The following is a 20,590-nucleotide window of genomic DNA, read 5'->3' on the forward strand; positions in this document are numbered from 1 at the left end:
TTACGCTCTCCACAGCCTTCTTCAAAATCTCACATAAAGGACTGAAGTTCTCTTTCCCACAGAATTTCCTTTTCCAGTGCTGAAAGCTGAAATGTGTGATTAATCCTCCTGTAAAATCTTTGAAATCATCATCTTCAAACACAACCAGAAAATTCATTTCTGTTCTCATGTACAGGGAGAAGACTGTCATGTAGGCAAGTGGCAAGGTGTGATTTACTTTGATTACTGCAATTACTGTCACTGCTGGGCTCCTTCCACCTCTGAAGGCTGCAGGCAGCAAATTGCCAAGAGAACCCACTGCCCTGTCTCTCCCCTGTGCAATGCCCACTTGGCTGATTTCTGGCCCCACCTGTTGCCCTTTTGGCTTTCAGCCACTTTTGCACATAATGCTGCGTGTAAGTAACATCAGCTGGGAGTGCAGCCAAAGGGGCTGCTCACGGGGGTACACCCAGGAGCAGATCCCAGAATCACAGAAACAGAATTGAGAGGGACCCACAAGGACCATCAAAAGTCCAGCTCCTGACCCTGCACAGAACCCACCAGGTGCCAGCTCCCTGCCCCAAAAAATGCGCAGCCATCGTGGCTTTCCTGCAGCCATCAGCGTCAGGGGGCAGGTTTGAAGCCTCCTGCAGTGCCCACATGCAGATAAATAAGCTGATTATAAAATAGCCAAGCAGATGGTCTCTTTTGTTGCTACCTGTGGGAATAAGCACAGTCCTCCTGTTTCCCTGGGAGGAAGGAAAGAGCTCCGTGGACATCACGCAGCTCTCAGTTTCTTTAGGACACCCTCTGAAAGAAATGCTGAATGAATATTGCAGCCATTTCAATGAATCCTTCCTGGCCCCGTGTGAAATTAGACCAAACTGGCACCATGTCACCTTGTTACTAGAGAGAACAAATATTTCTTCTGGCAAAAATCCTCCTTCAGCCTTGAAAAAATGTTAGGATTTTTTTCATGCAGAAATTGAAATTGGTCTTAAATAGTCTCTGGATTGGCTGTTGCTTGTCATAGATGAAACAATGAAAATGAAAGGGGAAATAACAAGGGATTGCTGGGTTTTTAAAGGTGATTCACAGAAGAAAGGAAATCCTAGAGATTAGGAAGTTGTTTAAATACCAGTGACAGTCAAATATGGAAACATTCCAAAGTTAGAGATTAGGAATTAAAAAACAGGAAAAGATAGGAATTGCAAAGAAAAAAGTCACAAGGAGGGGAAAGTATGTTCAAAAAGAAAAGAGTATCCATGGAAAGAAAAACAAAAAGCCTCTTAAATCCAGAAACAAAGCACCTGCTTTTCTGGCAGCTACCCGCAACAAGAAAGACTCCACCTACCAACCCAAACCCTTAACATCAGTAAATCACCATGCGGGTACAATAACAGGATGTTGGAAATGAAACAATTGGCAGTAATTAGTGGATCAGATACCACTCCCACACACTCCCTGCTCCCAGCACTGAGCAAGAGCTCGGGGTTGGCTCCCACTCAGTAGGATAACCCTCTTCCCATCCACATGTGCACATTCCTTCACCTGGAGATTGCAAGGTGACGTTGGCTCCATGGTGAGGGAGGGGGATGCAGTCGCCCATGAGCCAGAGTGATCCTCTGGGACCCTCCACCCCAGGTGCCAGCTAAGGAACCAGTGAAACAGGAAAATTTGGGTAAGAAAAAGTATCTTGAGATGCTGAAGCCAATCTCTTCTTGGCAATGAAAAGGAAGTTTTAAATACTGGAGAAGGAGTAATCAAATCTGTAGAAAAAAGGAAGAGCAGCTTGGTTGCATGAAGATCACCCCCATTAGCATGTCACATACGCTCATACTCCAAAATATTCAACAGCTCAACCTAGAGTGTGTATGAAACAGAAAAACAGCAGCACATGAATGGAAATATGGGATAGGGAATATTAACCATAGAACACATCCCTTAAATTGAAAGTTGAATTTTGAGCCTCTAGACCAACATGAAGCCTGTGATGTATGTGGAAAATCAGTCTCATGTCTTTTGTTCAATTTAATGGGAGTGTTATAGCTGCAATCCCTCACATTGCACTGCATGTGTCAAGGTTGCCCTTGGTAGAAACTATTGATGGCCAGTGATTTTGATTTTATCTTATGCTATTGTGACTTCATACTCTCATGAGCACTTCTGATCCATGGTCTTTGCTTGGCAAAACCTGGACTGAGCTGTGGGTAATAATAATGTGGAGGAACTGCCCAGAGGCTGTGGCCATGTTAGGATTTCAGAAGGAGGGTAGGAGACCACTTGGTTTTGCAATATTTGAGTATCTGAATTGTTTGCCAGCATTGAGTTCATTTGTGAAAATCAAGGAAAATTAAACTATTACCTAATCACAGCTACATACTAATGTTGATGCAAATTTGGTGGAGGTGCCTAGTGAGAATCATAACTGAAAATCTCTGGTTAAGTTGTCCTTCAAATAAATGTGTAAAAAATGAAGTAGATCTCAAAGGCAAGTTTAAGGGAATGGTATTTTTGGACATTTTCTCTGTCAGTCCATATTGGGTTGAACCAGGCAGACAGCCAAGATTTTTTGCTTTCAGTGATCAGAAATGGTCCTGCTCTAGTGAACTTGTGGCTTGATGTTTTAATTGACTGGTCAGAAAGAAGCCTGGGAACGGTATCAAGGGCCCTCCATCTCTTTGATCAGTGATCAGAATTCCCTCAATGTATCTCATTGATCCCTATCATCAAAGGCACAGTAGAGACCATATGAAAATTACAGCCCTGTTAATACATATTAAACAGTGTTTCTTTAACAGATGGGAAACCATAAACAGTTTCCTAAGATGCATAAACAAATTAAAGAGAACTTCCAGCTTTGACATCTTAATAAGCTGTGATGAATAATTTGGCATCACTACAACATCTCTGCCAAGATAAGGAGCCTTGGGATGAAATTGCTCTTTGAAAAAGTTATTCAGTAGCTTTCCTATCTGAGCACAGATTATCTGGTTTATGGAGGACAGTGGAAGGTCTTGCTAGGGAAGTTTATCTGTCTTGGCTCTCGGGGCTTTATCCTGTCACCAAGATCTTTACCATGATACCTTTCATGTGAATCAGCTCTGCTCCTCTATTTTTTATAAAAAAACAATGTCTGACTCATATCCCACAAAGAAGATTGGTACAACAGGGGAAGGGCTTAGTTGAGTGTTGAAAGAAAAAACTATTAGCCTCTTTTATTATGCTTAGGTTATTTTCTGTAATAACAATTTACCAAAGTATATGTTACTACCTGTAAAAAAAAAAAACGACAGTTGTAGTTGCCTACTGTTCACCAGTAATTTATTAAAAACAGTGGCAAGAATAAACCCTTGAAAATAAAACTTCACATATGTACATGTTTCAGTTGCAGACTGTAACTGAAATGAACAGTGATTCATGGCAAATGAAGTTGGAATTAATTACAGAATCCCTGGTCTGTGACAGCCACCCTGTTTTCTCTGGACATTCAATACTTTTGGGAAGATAATGGTTATTGGCACACACTGAGGTGCAATAGACCCAAAACCAGGTTTTTCCACTTCCTCCAGAGATGAACACTGTGTTGCAACAGTGCAGGGCATTGTAATACAGAGAAGCCCCAGGAATGTGGATGGGATGTTTTTCATATGGGATGTTTTTCATAATGCAGTTTCCATCCTGCCACCTCGGTTATTAATTGCAATTTCCAGTGCAGAGATCTATCTAGACCAAGGCTTGGCACAGCTTGGCTGCTCACATCTTGTATCTCAGCAAACTGAAAATGCCCCAAGGCCCAGCCAGCCCAGTGGGGCTGCAGCTGAGGGGGGTGGAAAGGGGAATCCTACCAGAGGCAATGCAGAGGTCTGTGTGTGGAGGTGCTGCGTGGGGACGTGGGCCACTGGTGGACTTGGCAGTGGTGGGGGGAACAGTTGGACTGATGATCTTTGAGGTCTTTTCCAACCACAGAAAGGTCACTTGTGATCAGAGCTCAGACCCTGCCCATACCCTGCTCCTCCAGGTAACATTAAGCAGATAAAGTCCCTTCTGGGAAAGGGGAAGCAGCAAACCTGAAATAGCTGTGCAGCTCAGCTTTCAGGTGCCATTTCCCTGTGCATTCCTAATAATCCCTGAAGCTGCTGTCTTGGTAATAATCTAGCAATTAAAGGAAAATATTGGTATTTAATTAAACTTGTCAATCAACCAGGAATGAGTTTTCCTTATCAAGAGGAGCCGGATGTGATTTTGCCACTTAGAAGTGAATGTTAAAGACTCTTATAGAATAAAACTTTAATTAGGAAAGGAGATTTGGATTAACATGTAAGGCAGAGAGAGAACGAAAGGTCCTCAAAAATCATCTGAGTATGATTCACAGGAAAAGAGGAACCTAAATATGGGAACAGATTTTTTTTTTTTTTTAAAGAAAAGAGCAGCTATATGGTGCTAAACTTCATGGGTAGAAGAGGCATAGGAGGGATTTTGATGAGTCTAGGATGTTTCTATCCAATCCACTTTCCTGTTTGTAATATTTAGTAATTTCAGATATTCACAGTCTGGTCAGAAAGTACATAGATACATTGTAGGCCATTAGAAAATCCTCAGGATTTGAATGCTTGACTCTCATAAATTTAGATATCAGAGGAACAAATGTTTCTCCTTGGAGATTTGAAAAAGGTACAATTTTTTGTCACTTTCTGGTGGTGTTGGTAACATGGAGGACGTTGCCCACCTGCACCACATTCCTAAGCCCAGAGCCCAGGTCCTGCCTGGCATATCCACACCAGGATCTGCCCCGGGTGCCAGTGACTGCACCCTCATAAATCCCAGTGTGCTAAACTCAGTGCTCAGCTCTGTGGTTTTTTTTTTCAGACTTGCTCCCAAGAAATATTAAATTTCATGGCATTGACTCCTGATCCTTGGATGGCTTCTTCATCCCTTCTCAGGTATTTCTCCAAAGGCTGGTGCCTCAGGGACTCATCGTAAAATCACTTCCTTTTTTATTTTGTTTTGGGTACTTTTATTTTATTTTGGGTTTCATGGGAAACAGGAAAAAGTTGAAAATGCATTCAAAGAAATCATAATTCATGAAAGTCTGCTCTTCTCTGGACATTGAGTCAGAACAAGGCTGGATGCAGGGAAGTGTTGCCTGGAGGACAGCAATGCTTCTTACTATGTAAACTGGAAAACAGCTCTGCTGTCACTCCAAGATTCTTCCAACCAGGGGATGTTGAAATCCATGTTCTGAATTCTTGGGTATTGCTACAATGTGCCCAAAAACACAGTTTTCCATGGAACAAACTGGCAAATATCATAAGGCATGATGAAATCTCATAAGAATGTACTGAGTGGCCAATGTCAATGGAAATGTACTTCATACATTGCCAGAGATATTTTCAGGCAGAAAAAACCCCCAAACCCCACCTCCCAAACAAATGACTGCCTGCCACTTGTAGTTCTTTAGCGCTTCCCTCTGAAAAAAATGCAGGAATCAGACCCAAAAGATATAATTAATCCCACATTAGCAATCTGGGAGGGTGGTGCTGGAGCAGGCAGGGGTAGGTGTTGCACCAGCACACTGACCGGTGTGAAACTGGGCTGGAAGTTTTCTGCCACGTTAAGGACTTGCTTTTAAACTTTCTTCTTGAAGTATTCTTCTCCTCAGTCATTGGTTTCTCCATTGAGTACATTACTCCCCCCCAAAAAATCATGGTTTTTTCTAATCAGCCTGCCTGGACATGTTTCTGGATAATTGTATTCTATTACCTGTGTTTGGTATAAAATTTGTCTGTCAAAAAACTACAGGAAATATTCACCTTTATAGCTGAGAAAAACATGTTTGTCACTTGTGTGATCTAACCTGAAAGAAAGGATTTTGCCCTGAAGAAATTTTGCTTAAAAGTCTGTCAAAATATTTTGATGGTATTAGTGGAGACCTTATCCCAGGGCTGCCTCAGCCTTCACAGGTTGCTCCTTGAATACCACTGGACAGAGAGCTCTGGTTTGAGGAATGGAGGCTTTGGTTTTTTTTCTCATTTTGGCTCTGTGGTTCTCACAATTTATCTCTCTACTAGGAGTTTTTCAATGCACCAAGATGCAGGAGGACTCTGGGTTTGGATTTTTGAAGGTTACGGCAATTCCCTGTGGTTCATCAGCCAACAAAACGATGATGGGGAGACACTCTCCCCAGCCACAGGGAGCAGCAGCTCCTCTCTGATCTCAGCTGGAAAGGCGACACCCAACACTCCCTCCATGGCCACGCGTGCATTCAGCTTACAGAATCATAAAGGTTGGAAAAGCCCCCGAAGGTCATTGAGTCCAACCATTAACCCATCACTGCCAAGGCCACCAATAAACCCTGTCCCCAGTGCCATATTTACAGAGTTCTTGAACACTTCCATGGACAGTGATTCCACCACTTCCCTGGTCAGTGCATTCCAATGCTTGATCACTCTTTCCATGAAGAAATTTTCCCTGATATCCAATCTAAATGTCCCCTGGCACGAATTCAGTCCATTTTATCTTGTCCTAACTCTCATTACACAGGAGAAGAGCCCAATTCCCAGCTGGCTACACCCTCCTGTCAGAGAGCTGTAGAGAGCAGGAAGGTCCCCCCCGAGCCTCCTTTTCTCCAGGCTGAGCCCCCCCAGTTCCCTCAGCTGCTCCTCATCAGGCTTGTGCTCCAGCCCCTTTCCCATTGCCCTTCTCTGGACACACTCCCATTCCGACTGCTACATGTTGCTTCTCCATACACAAAGTCTGGAATTTAATCCCACAGCCTGGACAAGACAGCCATTAATCTGCAGCACATACAGGCTTTCCTTCTTGCCTTACATTTGTTTTCCTTTGATGGTTGTTTTAGAGGCATCTGTGTTTGCTTTAGGACTCAGACCAGAGCTATGTACTCTTCAGCAGACACTGGGGCTTATCATGAGGTCTTTCATGTGTTGTTTTCATTAGAATCCTGGTTGCATCCTGGTTGCAGAAAAAAAAAATCAGTATTGGAAATACCATTTGGCCAACAGGATCACACATTCGTATTATACAACCCAGCAGTGGGGTTCCCTTTTTCTGGGAATTCTTTGTTCTGGAGAAGTAGTGCCAAGGCAGTGAGATTGATTTATGTCACCAGTAGAAACCAAACACTCATGGCAACATTTCACAAACAGCAAACAGCTCCAAGGGCCTTGATATGGAGGTGACTAATGCTGTTGTCCCTGAGCCCCACAGCTCCCTCCCTCTGCAACCAGACACAGGGAACAAAGTCTGGACACGCTGTGCTGCCCTGCAGGGGGGTAGGTGCCAGCTGGGCAGCTCATCCCACCTGCAAGTCTCCCCTTCGAGTGTGCTGGTGAATGAAATGACCTGAGATATTTTCAGGAAGCAGAAGAGCAGAACAGTTTAAAGGATGTAGTGTTTTTAAATAAAACAGTTTTAAAAAACTCTGCCTACAAGCTGGGAAGGTAGGCTGGGGGCACACACTCACCTTGTTCCTGCAGTCGGGTCTGTGGTCCTCAGATGTGGTGTTGGCTGCAGGTGACCACAGGCTCCCAGGGTAGTTAAACACTCAGTGCCCCACTGTAGCCTCTCTTACATGTTTCCATTAATCCACTTGTTTTACTACCAGGATAAAATACATTTTCCCCATCCCGATTTTCCTTATCCTGGCCATTCCTCTCTCTGACTGTTTTAATCCCCCTCTAGTCCCTATGTTCTTTATCTACATGATGGGACTTATGCAAGGCTTTTAGTGTTATTGCCTCCTACCATCTACCCCGGTCCACATGCCTGGGAAAAACCCTTTGCAAGGCCAGTGTGTCTGGACAGGTATTGCAGCAAACGGCTCTGCAGCACCAGAGAGGATCAGATCAAAGTGCACCTCCTGGTCCAGGGCTCCCTCCCAACGTGCTGCCTGTGAATTCATGCACCAAGTGCACACACTGAGCTCTGCCTAACTCGGTCAAGATGTGGTGCCTGCATCCTGCACCTCTGAGAACACATGTGCTCGTTGTATTGAGTACAATCACATCTTAACTTACAATATTAGGGTTCAAAACATTCCAGGTGATCCCGGAGCAGCTCGAGGAAGCTGTTTACTCCTGGCTTTCCGATCCCTCTGCGGAGCAGTGTCTGTTGTGTGGCCAGGTCTGACATCCTCGCTCCCCAGAGCCCCGGATCCACAGATGGAGGGGGCGGGCAGGGCTGCCGGATCCCGGCCGGATCAAAGCGCATCTGCTGGGCGGGCAGAGCATCCCTCCTCCGCCAGGCACGGGGGCTGCCGGCCGCGGTGCAAGGCAACCGCAAGGCAGCTGCACGTCTCAGGCACCAGGAAGCTGTTCTTGGGATGGAAAACACAAGGATTTAAGTAACAGGTGTTGTCTGGAGAAGCATTATACAAGGAAAGCTTCAGAACACAGAGAAGCGCCTTTCTTCTGTTGGTACTTATCTTTTGAGATCTGGAATTCCTGCAAGGTTTTCTACTTGAAACACAAAAAGGTAGAACGGCACCTAAACAATCATTTTGTTTGCTTTGCTTGTGCTGACACAGAGGTCAAGGAAGTGTCATAACGAGATCTAATTCACTGGCTGGCGTGACTTCCACAGCTATAATAAATATCATATCAAGCCAGAAGTGGATGTAAGCTATTAACCACGCTGAGGTAGGAAACCCAGGGATCAGGAGTTAAGTGACTATATTAAACATTTTATTTGAGATTCAGATGTCTCATGGAAGAACACAGCCTTGAAATGAGATCCAGAGCAGCTGATGGCTGGGATGGGGCCAGGTTGGATGGAGCTCTGGGCAATCTGATCTAGTGGGTGTCATCCCTGCCCATGGCAGGGGGCTCGATCTTTAAGGTCCCTTCCAAGCCAAACTGCTCTGTGGTTCTGTGAAGACACCAGTTTGCACATCACTGGAACCACTCTGATTGCTCCAACAGGGAATATGGCACTCACAGGTGTGGTTGCAGGAAAGGAAAATAAATGTTTCAAGAGATGCATATTCAGCATTTATGGTCAGATCAGAGTGAAAACAACAGATTTCCTCTCACACACTGGCCTGAAGAGAACTAAGTGTCTTTTGCACAATGCTCATCAAGAAGTCTGCAGAGAGAAATCCAGATCAAGAGAAATTCCACAGAGAACAATCATGACCCAGTAAAGGTGAAGGGATAGTAAGAGGAAGGTGTTTTGAGCAGTGTTCACAAGTAATGGGACTGACAGTGTTGCATACTCCTGTGCCAGAGGATTTTCTTCCCTACTGAGGCAGCAAAAGAATAGTTTTAGCATATTCTGACATTAATTGAAAATGCATTAGTGGCTGAGAGCAAACATTAGCTCTTGGTCTTGAGAAATTTCCTTTGTCACAAGCATAATTGTAATAAAAACTGAAACACCAAAATAAATGTTAGAACACTTAAAAATCATAAAGCCCTCCCTCTTTCCACTTTTCTTCTGCAATAAATTAAAAGCATAAGACATTTCCCCTGCAGACACAAACATTAAGAAATCATTCAGCAAATTACTTTTTTCAAGCCTGGCATCTCTAGCCTGGGGAGAGCTTTGGAAAGATCAGGAGAATTTGTCCCATGAATGGCTTCTCTTCAAGCCTGGGGGGGTAAATCTGTGGGCCTGGGGCACCGTGATGGCAAGGACAAGAGGGCAGATTGTGGGAATGCTGCCTGTTCTTTGCCAGGTGAGTTGTGCCATCTCCTCACCTTTATCATGTGCATAGATACCTTTGCTCCAGGAGGCACCTGAGCATGTGTTTAAGTCTCATTTCAAAGGAATGTAAGTCCTTTCCTAGAGATCTTTCCTGAACAGCAGCCAGGAGCGATGACTTAAATTGCTGTGCTGCCCTGGGCAGAGACAGGAGCACCCTGTGAGTGCCAGGATGCCTGATACTGCCAGCAAGTCTGGACCCACAGGCCCCTGTGCCCCGAGGACGGACAGACTCTGCCCAGCAGGTCAGGAGGAGGCAGCAGGTTTCACATGCTGCCTTCTCAGCACATAGCCCACAGATCACAGCATCAGCCTTGGCACATTCCCCTTCAGCAGGAAAAAATGGGAAATGCAGGACAACGACGAAGACATTCAAAGCTCACATTTGGCATGCTACCTGCAGATCATCCTCAGGTGCCTGAGTTTAAAAAACCCAGTGTCTCTGTGTGTACAGTAATTTCTTCTGACAATAAAGTCCCCTTTGTTTCAGTCTGTGTGCTCTGTGTCAGAAGGACCTGTGCAGATTCTACATCTTGGTACCTCTAAATTGTTCCTCTCTCACAATAAATATGAGGATGTGCAGACACTTTTTTATCTTTACTTCTTATGGGTGCTAAGCTAAGGACCCAAGAATGCTGTGTTTCATGAAAGATCAAGTGTTGCAGTGTGAGAAACACAATACCCAGCCCTAAGACACTGCTCACTGCACCCTTCTTGTGGCTGGCTCTTTGTTATTGCTGCCAGACTTTAAAATGCTGCTGTGTTTCTACCCTATTCAGGACTGGTGTCCCTCAGAGTCCTAAAGGCATGTGGAGTTCCCGCTGTAAAGTGAATTTTTATGGGGAAAGTATTAAGAAGAATTATGTGCATAGCCATCTGAAAGAATATTCTATGTCCAGAATGAAAAGGAAGGGCCATTTCAAAGGAAAAATCCATAAACACACACTTTCTCCATGGGATGTGGGTGGAACTGTAATCCCCCTGAGAGTGACAAGTGTGGCCTTCCCTTAGCCAGCAAACATGGGTCCAAGGTTTCCTAAAAGTCATGTTTTGCCATTAATGACTTAGTGTGAGCTAGAAAAAGTGTTGCAACAAGCTTTTTCATCCCTGGGGACAATGCTTTGCTCCTATCGTGTGGTTAGGGAGGGTGACCCCTGTCAGGCTGGGAGCCAGGGCCGTGGCATCACAGCTCCCAGAGATGGCCACCAGGCAAAGCAGCAAGGTGGAATATCTTCCCATAACCCTCAGGATTTGGGATTCTTTCTCATTTACCTGCCAGGCAGCAGCTGTAATTTCAGCATGTCACACTGGGGTAACATTTGGAACTCTCCTCCCCAGGAGATGAGGTCCAGGGTGATTCAGTCAGGTGTGATGTGGGCTTTGAAGACTCCTGGCGTAGGAGCACCTTCTGTCTTGCCTAAATAGGGGAAAAAAATGAAGCAAAACTAAAAAAAAAAACCACCAGTCCCCACTGCAGGAAGAAGGGAAGTGTCACAGACCCATGAGCTGTTGCAAAAAATGGGTAAATAAATAAAAGGTCCAAAGATGCCTTTTATTTTATGGTGGAGCAAGACAGAATCAAGTGTCTGTAACCAGAGTGAAATGACATTTGAGCAAAAGCTAGTTTTATATCCACTCACGCTAAAGAAAGGATTTAAGTGCAGCCAAGGTCTTCTTCTGGCTCTCTGACAGTGCTGACTTCCACTCGGGGAGAACAAATACATCTTTGCTCATGTAACAATAAGAATATCTTGGTCTTTTCCTGAGCGACTTTGCCACAAATTAGCCAGAGGGAGGGAGAGAGCTAAAGCTGTGATAGAAATAACTCTCATCAGGAACAAGTGCTCAAGGGGCCCAGAAATGTGATTTTATTAACTTTCTGTCAGTTTTCAGTGCAGGATAAATGTCCACTTAAGAGCATTAGCAATGCATTCCCTTAGAAGAGACATTTGCAGGATCCTGTTCTTCCCAAGCTGCTTGACTTGCTTTGAAAGGGTGAAAGAACAAGCAGCTGGAAGGGCTGGAAGGATGGAAGTGGAGGCAACCTGCACCAAACCTGTCCAAGGCTGCATTTCAGCTCCTTTGGCACCAAGTCCTCAGCTGGTGATGCTCAGAGCACGAAGGGGAGCAGCAGTCAGGGCAAGGAGGGGCTGTGAGAAGTCCCAGTGACAAAAACGTGCTCACTTGACAGTTCCAGGAGTTTGTTTGAGAAGGAAGCAGGAGTCTTGTTTGCACACGGGGATGCAGCATCTCACAAACAGGAGTGCAGGCTTTGGCACAGCAAAGACAGAGCTGGCTCCCACCTGCAGGAACAAGAGTCAGGTGTGACGAAAAAATGCTTTTAACAGGTGTTGTTGTAGATTTTTCGTTGGGTAATAATTAGTATTGATTTTATGATTGTAGAAGGTTGATTAATTGTTTTATTATCTTATACTATATTATACTATTTTTTTAGAGAAACTTAGTAACCCTTACAGTTAGTTTGATATAATTTTGACTTAATTGGTTAATCAATCTAAACACCATCCAGTGTCCAATTAAGAAATCACGCTTTGGTAAATAAATTTCTGTAACACATTCTCCATGTGTACAACAGTAGGTGTAATAAGTGAAGATAAGAATTGTTTCTTATTCTTTTCTCTGATCTTCTCACGGTCTTCCCTAGGAAAATGCTCGGGAAAGTCTGTGCCTGCTCTCTGTGGCCAGAGAGCTGCTGCTACAAACAGGCTAAGCTTAACACTGCTGAGTTAAAGCATGTGTCACAGCTCACTGAGAGCCTGAACACTGGTAAAGAGTCTGTTCATTTATTATGCACTTAATTGATTTGTTTCCTGACTGAAGATAGAACAAAATGGGACCCGAACCTCACCTGGGACTGACATCAACACCCAGCTCATAAACTGTGACATCAGTCTGTAAAATCTACATTTAATTCAGCTTAACTCTCCCCACTTTGGCCAGCCAAAAAGACTGGTTGATGCACCAGTAGCAAGGGTGAAATATTTCCTCACAGCACCTTTGGAAGCAGGATCTGGAAGAAAATATCAATGCACCTGATGCCTCCTGTCCCACAGTCAGATCTTCTCTTGGCACTGACTCCATCTACTCTCAACAGCAGAGGTTTTCTATTCCTAGATTCCCATCTAGGAAATCCATCTCTGTTAAGTTTCCTGAGTATCCAGCAGACAACAAGGAATATTTCTGGTTCCTAATGCCAGAGCACAGAGAAATATGGGAGAGTGCTGTGCCAAGCCATGGAATTTGTTAAGATCCCCCCTCAAGAGATTTCAAAATGTAGCAGAAGTGAATGTCCATGAGTTCACTGTGATGGGAGCACCAGGGCTCTGGGGAGAGCATCATCCATGACACAGGGATCTCTGAGGGGAGGGACAGCTGAAACCCCCCAAATTCCCTTCTCTCCAGTAAAACACCCTGTTTTTGAAATACTCTTCTGACATTCAAACCCTTTCATCTGTTTGTTTTTAACAGCTAACACTTTCTGAACTTAAATGTCATCTCAGCTGTATTCCCAGAACTTAAATAATTCTGGTCCTATAACCATTCTTTTATGCTTATAGCATATATTTTGAATTAGTTAAATTAGATTTAACTCTGTTGTCAGTGACTGTCAGTTGTGATGCTTTTGACTTTCAGTGGTAAAATGTGTGGAGGTTCAAGAGGCAGCAGAGTAAGCAGATATTCAAAGCATGAATTAGACTTTTAATAGACAAAAAAAGCTAGGAAGATGGAACTCATAAATTACTTTAGATATGTAGCCATAATTATTACATGCATTTGATTTCTGTATACATATATAGGGATTTTTAGGAGGCTGGTTGCTATGGTAACTACTGCATGGTCCATATGTTGTTTCTGAAATTCCTTCTCTTCAGTGGAAAATTACACCCATGGACATGGATGGCATTTGTAAATCTCCTAAAAAAGCGGCAATTTTCCTTCTCTTCCTAAATGTCATCGACTGTGTAATGGAAGTCTTTGAAGTTCAATTCTCCCCGTTGTCAGTTCACCAAGAAAGAGACGTGAACTGCATCCAAATCTTCCCTCTGTGCCTCCAAACCTTTGCCTTGCCTTGCTGCAGGACTGACTGATAGCAAATGCCCTGACTTTGTCATGGGTGAGTGTGAACTCACTTCTGTGCATATGAATGGTTTTGGACTGAAGCCCCTCTGCTCTGGGCCCAGGCTGGGAGAGCTGGGGGTGTTGACCTGGAGAAGAGAAGGCTCCAGGGTGACCTGAGAGCCCTATCCAGTACCTAAAGGGGCTCTAAGAGTGCTGGAGAGGGACTTTGGACAGGAACCTGGAGTGAGAGAACAAGGGAGAATGGCTTCAGATGGCAGGCAGGGCTAGATTGGATATTAGCAAGAATTTCTTCCATGTGAGGGTGGTGAGGCACCAGGATGGGGCTGTCCAGAGAAGCCGTGGCTGCCCCATCCTTGCAAGTGTTCCAGGCCAAGTTGGATGGGCCTCGGAGGAACCTGGGCTAGTGGGAGGTGTCCCTGCCCATGGTGGGAAGGTTGGAACAAGATGATTTTTAAGGTCCCTTTCTACCCAAACCATTCTGTGATTCTGTGCAAGGAAATCAGTATTTCTGGCTGCAGAATGACAACTGGTTTGAAAAATTGTTGTAGAGCAGAATGATTGTCTTCCATGTGGCTCAGGATGTCCCTGCTGTACAGAGCCAAGGAGCTGGAGATAGAATCAGCTCAGCTCCAGGTGTGTGCACAGCTGGGAACACCCAGTGACTTTGGAAGCTGCACTGTGGTCTGCTCTCAGGGTGGACAGAGCAGCAAATTAGAGCACACCAGCACTTTTTGGTGTGTTTTTTGTTGGCTCTGAACCTTCTAACAGTTCTTCTAAAGTTGGAGCATTTATCTATTCGTCTGCTGGGGTTAGGAGAAAAAAACCCCAAACCCAAGTACCTTCACTGTTGCAATTAATTGCTTTGCCTGGTCTGTTTTTGAAGTTTAAATCAAGGGATTAGGAATCCACAATACGAAAGTCCAGCACTGAGGCTGAAGGAGCAATTCCCTGAGCCAAGAGCCAGGATGGTTTGTCTGATGTGTCCACACTCAGGCTGTGCCTCAGCATTTCATTGCTGCCATCAGCCATGAACACAAGCACATCTGTAAAATATGAATTTCAGTGAGATTGGATTAGAGGTGGATTTAACTTTGTGTATCTGAAGTTTACCCAAAACCCAGAGACACTTAAATGCATTTTTAACTTTATTTTTTTGCAACAATTCTGATTAACGACTGTGGCTTGGAAGCCACCACCTTTATACAGCTAGAGAGTCTGTGAATGTTGGCTTTGCAGAAACCTTTCTTGGTGCCTTACACAGCTGCACTTCTGTTTCACATTGGAAAGGTTTGACACCTCAGCAGTATAAAGTTATAGGTTTTATCCCTAAAACTTCCCAAATGCAGTTTCCATTATTAACACAATTGTGACAGCTATAGTTTGTTTATATTGCTTCACCTGGGGCACATAAACTTAAAGGACTGAAAATACCTCCATGCAATAAAAGAATTTTATGTAATTGCTACCTCTTGCTGGAAGGGACAGCTGGCCTTTGAAAGTTGGGAACACATTTACGTCATTGAAGTAAAATGTAAGCCTGGGGTTTAAATGACTGTAATTTATGTTTCTGAAGCTCAAAACAAAAATATGGCTGTCCAAAGGGCAAATACCTTTCCAAACAAACTAATACTCATAATTCATCTTGGAGAGTGTATATGTCTATGACCTCCTTCTAGAAGGCTTTCTTGGCAGTTGCTGGTTTCTTTTGATACTTATTCTCTATTACCTCTGCTTTGCTATCCCCAGTGTTAAAATGTCTATTGACACTTTCCTAAATCAGCTGTTTTTAATGTTTCCTAATTGCTGTGCAAGGCTGTGCCACATCCCTGTGCAGTCCCAAAGATGTCACGGGGAGCTCTGACCAGTGCAGCCCAAGGTAGGTGTGGAAGAGGCTGGGTCACCAAAACCTCCTGAAAGCACTGAAAATGACTTAAACCATGTGGCTGGACAAAAACAGTGCCCTGTGAGCAGAATAGTTATTAATGACCCCGGAGTTCTTGTGCTGAGCATTTTCTTGTCACTGTCTCTCAGCATGTGTCTGAACATAATTTATATATTTTGGGTTTAGGGCCCCATTCCAAACAGCTGTTGCTTGTTTAGCCTTTTAATTTTTTCCTTTTTGTTTTTAATTTATAATACTGAAAATCTCTCTAGCATGGGCTGACACCAAAAATATTTGTTCTAGTCCTTGGATGAAAGCACCCACCCATGGTCCCTGCTTTTATGATTTACAAATTCACCAGCATTTATTATGGCATTGCAAAACAACGGCGACAATAAGAAATGTAACCACAGCTCCTTCACAACAAATTCCAGACCCAGACCTCCTCTGCAATCTTGCAAGCCCATCATCAAGGGGAAGCCTGCATCCATTTAGATGGTTTATTTTCAAATCTCATTTTGGGGTGTGATCATGCTCTGCCTTGGCTCCGTCCCACATTTGTCATTTGCTTTTAATATATGTTCAGATATACCCATGACTTAAAAATGAGTAATCTCATTTTCATACTTTTAAAAGAGTTTGATTGGTCTGCCCAGTATAGTTCAGCAGAGAAGAGCAAATGGCAGATTTTGTCAGTCTTGGGTTGTAGAAGTGTGAACACTGAAATCAGGACTCTAGAGCAAGAAGACCATGACAGGTGAATCCAAATTGCAACTGAGCATTGTGTGGATGATCTTGATTCCTTCCTTAAAAACACCTTTTTGGGCAAAACTGAGCACAACTGCAGAGAAAGTATATCCAGTTGAAATGAGGCTGATGTTCAGGCCCTGCTCTACCTGCCCTCATCACACGGGGAATGTGACCATGAACCTGCTGAGAAGGAGAGGACACAGCCAGTGGTGTCCAGCTGATCCACATCAGCTCATGGGAGCATCCTTCTTGCACGTCCCTGGAGCTTTATTTAATGTGCTAGCCTGGTGTTTGGGAATGCTGTGGCTCACTGGGCAGCGCTTGTTAGCTGCTGTGGGACAAAATTCCCCTTTTCCATAGAGGTTTTCCCCTGGTATGGGGAGATGTGGGTGCACACACACAAGTAAGGCAGGTGGGGTCCTGGCCATGACACAGGCACCCAGCAGTTTGCAGGCTGACCCTTGATGATGGATTATTTTCCCTTCAGAATCACAATAGAAGTATTGAGGCAGGAGACTGGGAAAAACACAGAAGTAGCTTTAGAAAATGTGCTCAAACTCTGCTCCCAAGTGAGAAGGGGAGCCTGAATGCAAGCCCAGTCCTTTCCTCCCAGCACAAGTGCAGCCCCTGGGCCCCAGGGATGTGCTGTCACGTCCCAGGAATGTGTTTCCTGGACATGCAGCATCTCCCTCAGCTGGCTGTCCTGGTCCTGCCAGGACCATCCTCCCTTGCTCTGCTGGCTGAGCCTGCTCCGAAGGGACACCTCGGGCTGGGGATGCGGGAATTGCAGAAGGACCAGGACCCATTTTTTTTGAGGAGCACAGCTGCCTGCAGCTGCTGCTGTGATAAATAGTGAGTATGGATGGGCCAACCGAGTCAAAACACCCCAGCCTGACTGGCTGAGGCTCCCCGAGGGCAGGAGTGGACCCAGTTCCCAGCTGGACCATCCAAACCTTGCCAGAGACAAAGGAATGAACCTTGAGTGAAACTGGATTGCTGCTGCACCCATGGATTGTTGCCTGAGAGGAAACAGTCCCAGATGCCAAATCACAGAATCCCAGAAGGGTTTGGGTTGGAAGGAAGTTTAAAGCTCACCTTGTTCCAACTCTCTGCCATGGGCATGGACAACTTCCACTGGGCCAGCTTGCTCGGTGAAGAATATATTCCTGAAATAAATTGAATGGCAAACAGAACCATCAAGTATGAGCCACTGGTCACTGCCATGTGTGCATGGAGGTGCTGATGGAGATGGCAACCCAAAGAGCAATTTCCTTTCTTACTCCCCTTCAAGGGCTGGATGTCACAGGATGCAGTGGAAGTTTAATGTTTCTAGGAGGACACTATAATGAGCAGCAGATTGTCCCTTCCCAGGAATTAACTGGTGGAGGTGATTGCCATGATCAGGGACTGCTATTCAGGTCTGGACAGTCCTCCCTCTGTGTCCCTGGTACCTTTTCTTTACCTGCTCAGAAACAGCTGCAGATGCTGAGAATTTAAAGTGTAGCCCTTAAGATCTAACATAGTTGAAATGTCTATAAACACCTTGAGTCTCTTTAGAGAACTCTGTGCCTGTAAAACTGCAGCTTAGTAAGATGTCTCATTATTGGTGGTGCTTCCCCCTCCTGCAGTCCATGATTATGTGAGAAGTGCAGGAAAAGCACCTTTAAACACTTCAGTACATCCTCAGTGCCTGAACTGAAAAAGTAGTCAAGGAAACTAACTTAATTAAAAAGTTGAAAACTCTTAATATTATTTAAAATTACCTCAAGACTTGGAGCATGTCTGCAGCTTTGCTTCCAACATTGACAGGTAACAATATTGAAATAGTATCAGAATATTTTTTCCTTATTTCTTTGTATTAATAACCCAAGAGCACAGATTGCTCAGATGAAATCCGTTGAACATTAATCACCAGATTCTGTTTTATGGCTGAAATAAATCTGATTAGAAAAGAGAAAAAAACCCTAGTAAAACCAGTGGCATGATTCACCATGATAGAAATTCACTGATGGAAATAGGATGCTTATAGAATTCAAATTTTGGTTTTGAGTAGAGATAGGTATTGCACACTGACCAGGGATCAACTAAAATGGCTGCAGGCTAATAATCAATCAGCAGTTATCTTCCCTGCATGTGTATGTTGGGAGGATGACAAGATAATTGATGTAGAAGAGCTCCAAGGATATATAAGAGGTAATATTTAGTTGGACATTCATTAAAACAGAAATTTAATTTTCTCTTCCTTCTCAGGGCTGGGTCTCCCACAGTCTGGTTTGGGGGCTGCAGAGCACCATCCACCACAGGAATGTCCTCCTAACAGGTAGGTGCTGTACCCAGGTATATCTACGTAAGGTTTGTCATTAGGATCAGAACTTGGAAGCAAATCTCCCAAACATCTCCACTCTGGGCAATTCCGTTTGTGCCATGGTGTGGAGCTGCAGCACATGAACTGGATGGGTCACTAAAACTCCTCAGTGCTGACACCAATCCCCTGAAACAGCTAGCATGGGCACTGGGGAGAGCAGGGCTGCTGTAACCCCCAACCCCCTCTGCCCACCAACGTGTCAGGCAGCACGACCATCCCCCAGCTCACGAGTGGGGTTATCGCTGTCAATACCAAACAAGATTTTAGGGACTTTCCACCATTTATCTTCTCATTGCCTCTCTCCTCCCCACAGGTGTACACTTGATACAGCCACTTTTCTGCAGGGGAAGAACCTGTTTTCCTGGTGGACAGGAATGATGACCCACTTGCCTTCTGCTGCAAGCATCCATCAAACCCAGCCTCTGTGTCCCCTGCAGCCTTAATTTTCCTCTTGACAGCAAAGACAAATGACTCCCTCGGGGCTGTTTGCTCATGTCTACTCAAGGTTTCTGTGACATTTCTTGAAGATGACCTGTTTTTTTTAAACACACAATGGGTTTTCTTTCCACTTCCACCTACCACTGTGAAGACAGAGATAGATTTGTCTTAAGAAAACCTAATGGTGTCAATCTCTGACACATTCTCCCTTTCTGCTTTCTGTTTTAGGCTTCTTCTGGTTTCCAGATGTTGCCAGCTGTAATTTTTTCCCCCCATATTTGGGGGAAATAATTTATCTGCACAGATAAAGCAATATTTCATCGAGGTGCACCAACTAAAAGAAAATATATTTTATTTTTTTTTTTTAATCCAAGTTTCCCCAGACTCACCCTGAAATCTGCCTTTTGGGTCCCCCAGCTCCCAAATGGTGGGGAGTATTCCTGAGGGAAATACTCTCCAGTCTCTAGGATTATCCCACTCTCTCTGACCTCTTCTGAGTACACAACACATAAACCTGGGAGCTGTTGTTTGAGTCATCAAACCAAAGGAAAGGGGTATTTTGTGTTTTTTAGGACAATTGTTCAGCTGGGGTGTTCCAGGTGATGAAAGCAAACATTACTCCAGGAACATTTGCCTTTAAGACAGCACATAGGAATCACCAACCTCCTCAAAAGACAATTGGATGGTTAATCTCCCTCATATGTATTACTTTCAGGCTTTTAATAAATTTTAAGGCTCTTTTTTTTGGTTCCTTATTTATCAGATATTTCTGTAAATGACAGCCATATTTGTAAGTGTCTCACAGACAATTTCTTTCCCAGTTATGTCCCCTGGTACCAGAGTAATGGCCTCCCACCTGCCAGCCCCTCGCCTGCTCACAGGTAGTTAGTTCTCTGCAAAGCTGTGCCTTGAGCACAGCTCTCCTTTCCAGCCACGTGGAAGGAACCTGACCTCTGCATGCCACCCGGGGCAGGCAGGCAGGCAACACAAGGAATAAGGAGCTGGTTTTGTTATTGTTATTTTCATGATGAGGCATGCAGAGAAATAGGGAAAAAGCACCTTCAATTCCCCCATTTTCTCATTTTGGAGATCTTGTCTTTGCAATATAGCTCTTTAATGTCACCCTCAGTAAAAATGTCCTTCCCTTAATTTCCCTCTTCCCAGAACAACTACCCTACAGTATCATACATGGGATGGCCAGGTCTTGCACTGTAAATACCAAACACCTGATTTGCAAGGAACACTGCCAGCCCTGACCATGATTAAACCCCATAAAAAATGAAGGGTCTCTCTGGCCAGATAATCTGCATGTTGAAAGAGAGAGGAATGTGATTGCCACTTTCCAGTTTCCCTTG

General features: G+C 44.3%; 1 long non-coding RNA gene across 1 annotated transcript; it reads left to right on the forward strand.

Annotated features, from left to right (window-relative positions):
- The first annotated feature begins 1,029 nt into the window (after positions 1–1,029).
- Positions 1,030–19,500, forward strand: LOC137483027 (uncharacterized). Its single transcript, XR_011004321.1, has 4 exons — positions 1,030–1,544; positions 17,724–17,850; positions 18,683–18,752; positions 19,111–19,500. It is a non-coding gene; the product is annotated as an uncharacterized lncRNA (long non-coding RNA).
- The last annotated feature ends 1,090 nt before the right edge of the window (positions 19,501–20,590 follow it).

Source organism: Anomalospiza imberbis, chromosome 15 (genome assembly GCF_031753505.1).
Source record: "Anomalospiza imberbis isolate Cuckoo-Finch-1a 21T00152 chromosome 15, ASM3175350v1, whole genome shotgun sequence".
Classification (NCBI taxonomy): domain Eukaryota; kingdom Metazoa; phylum Chordata; class Aves; order Passeriformes; family Viduidae; genus Anomalospiza; species Anomalospiza imberbis.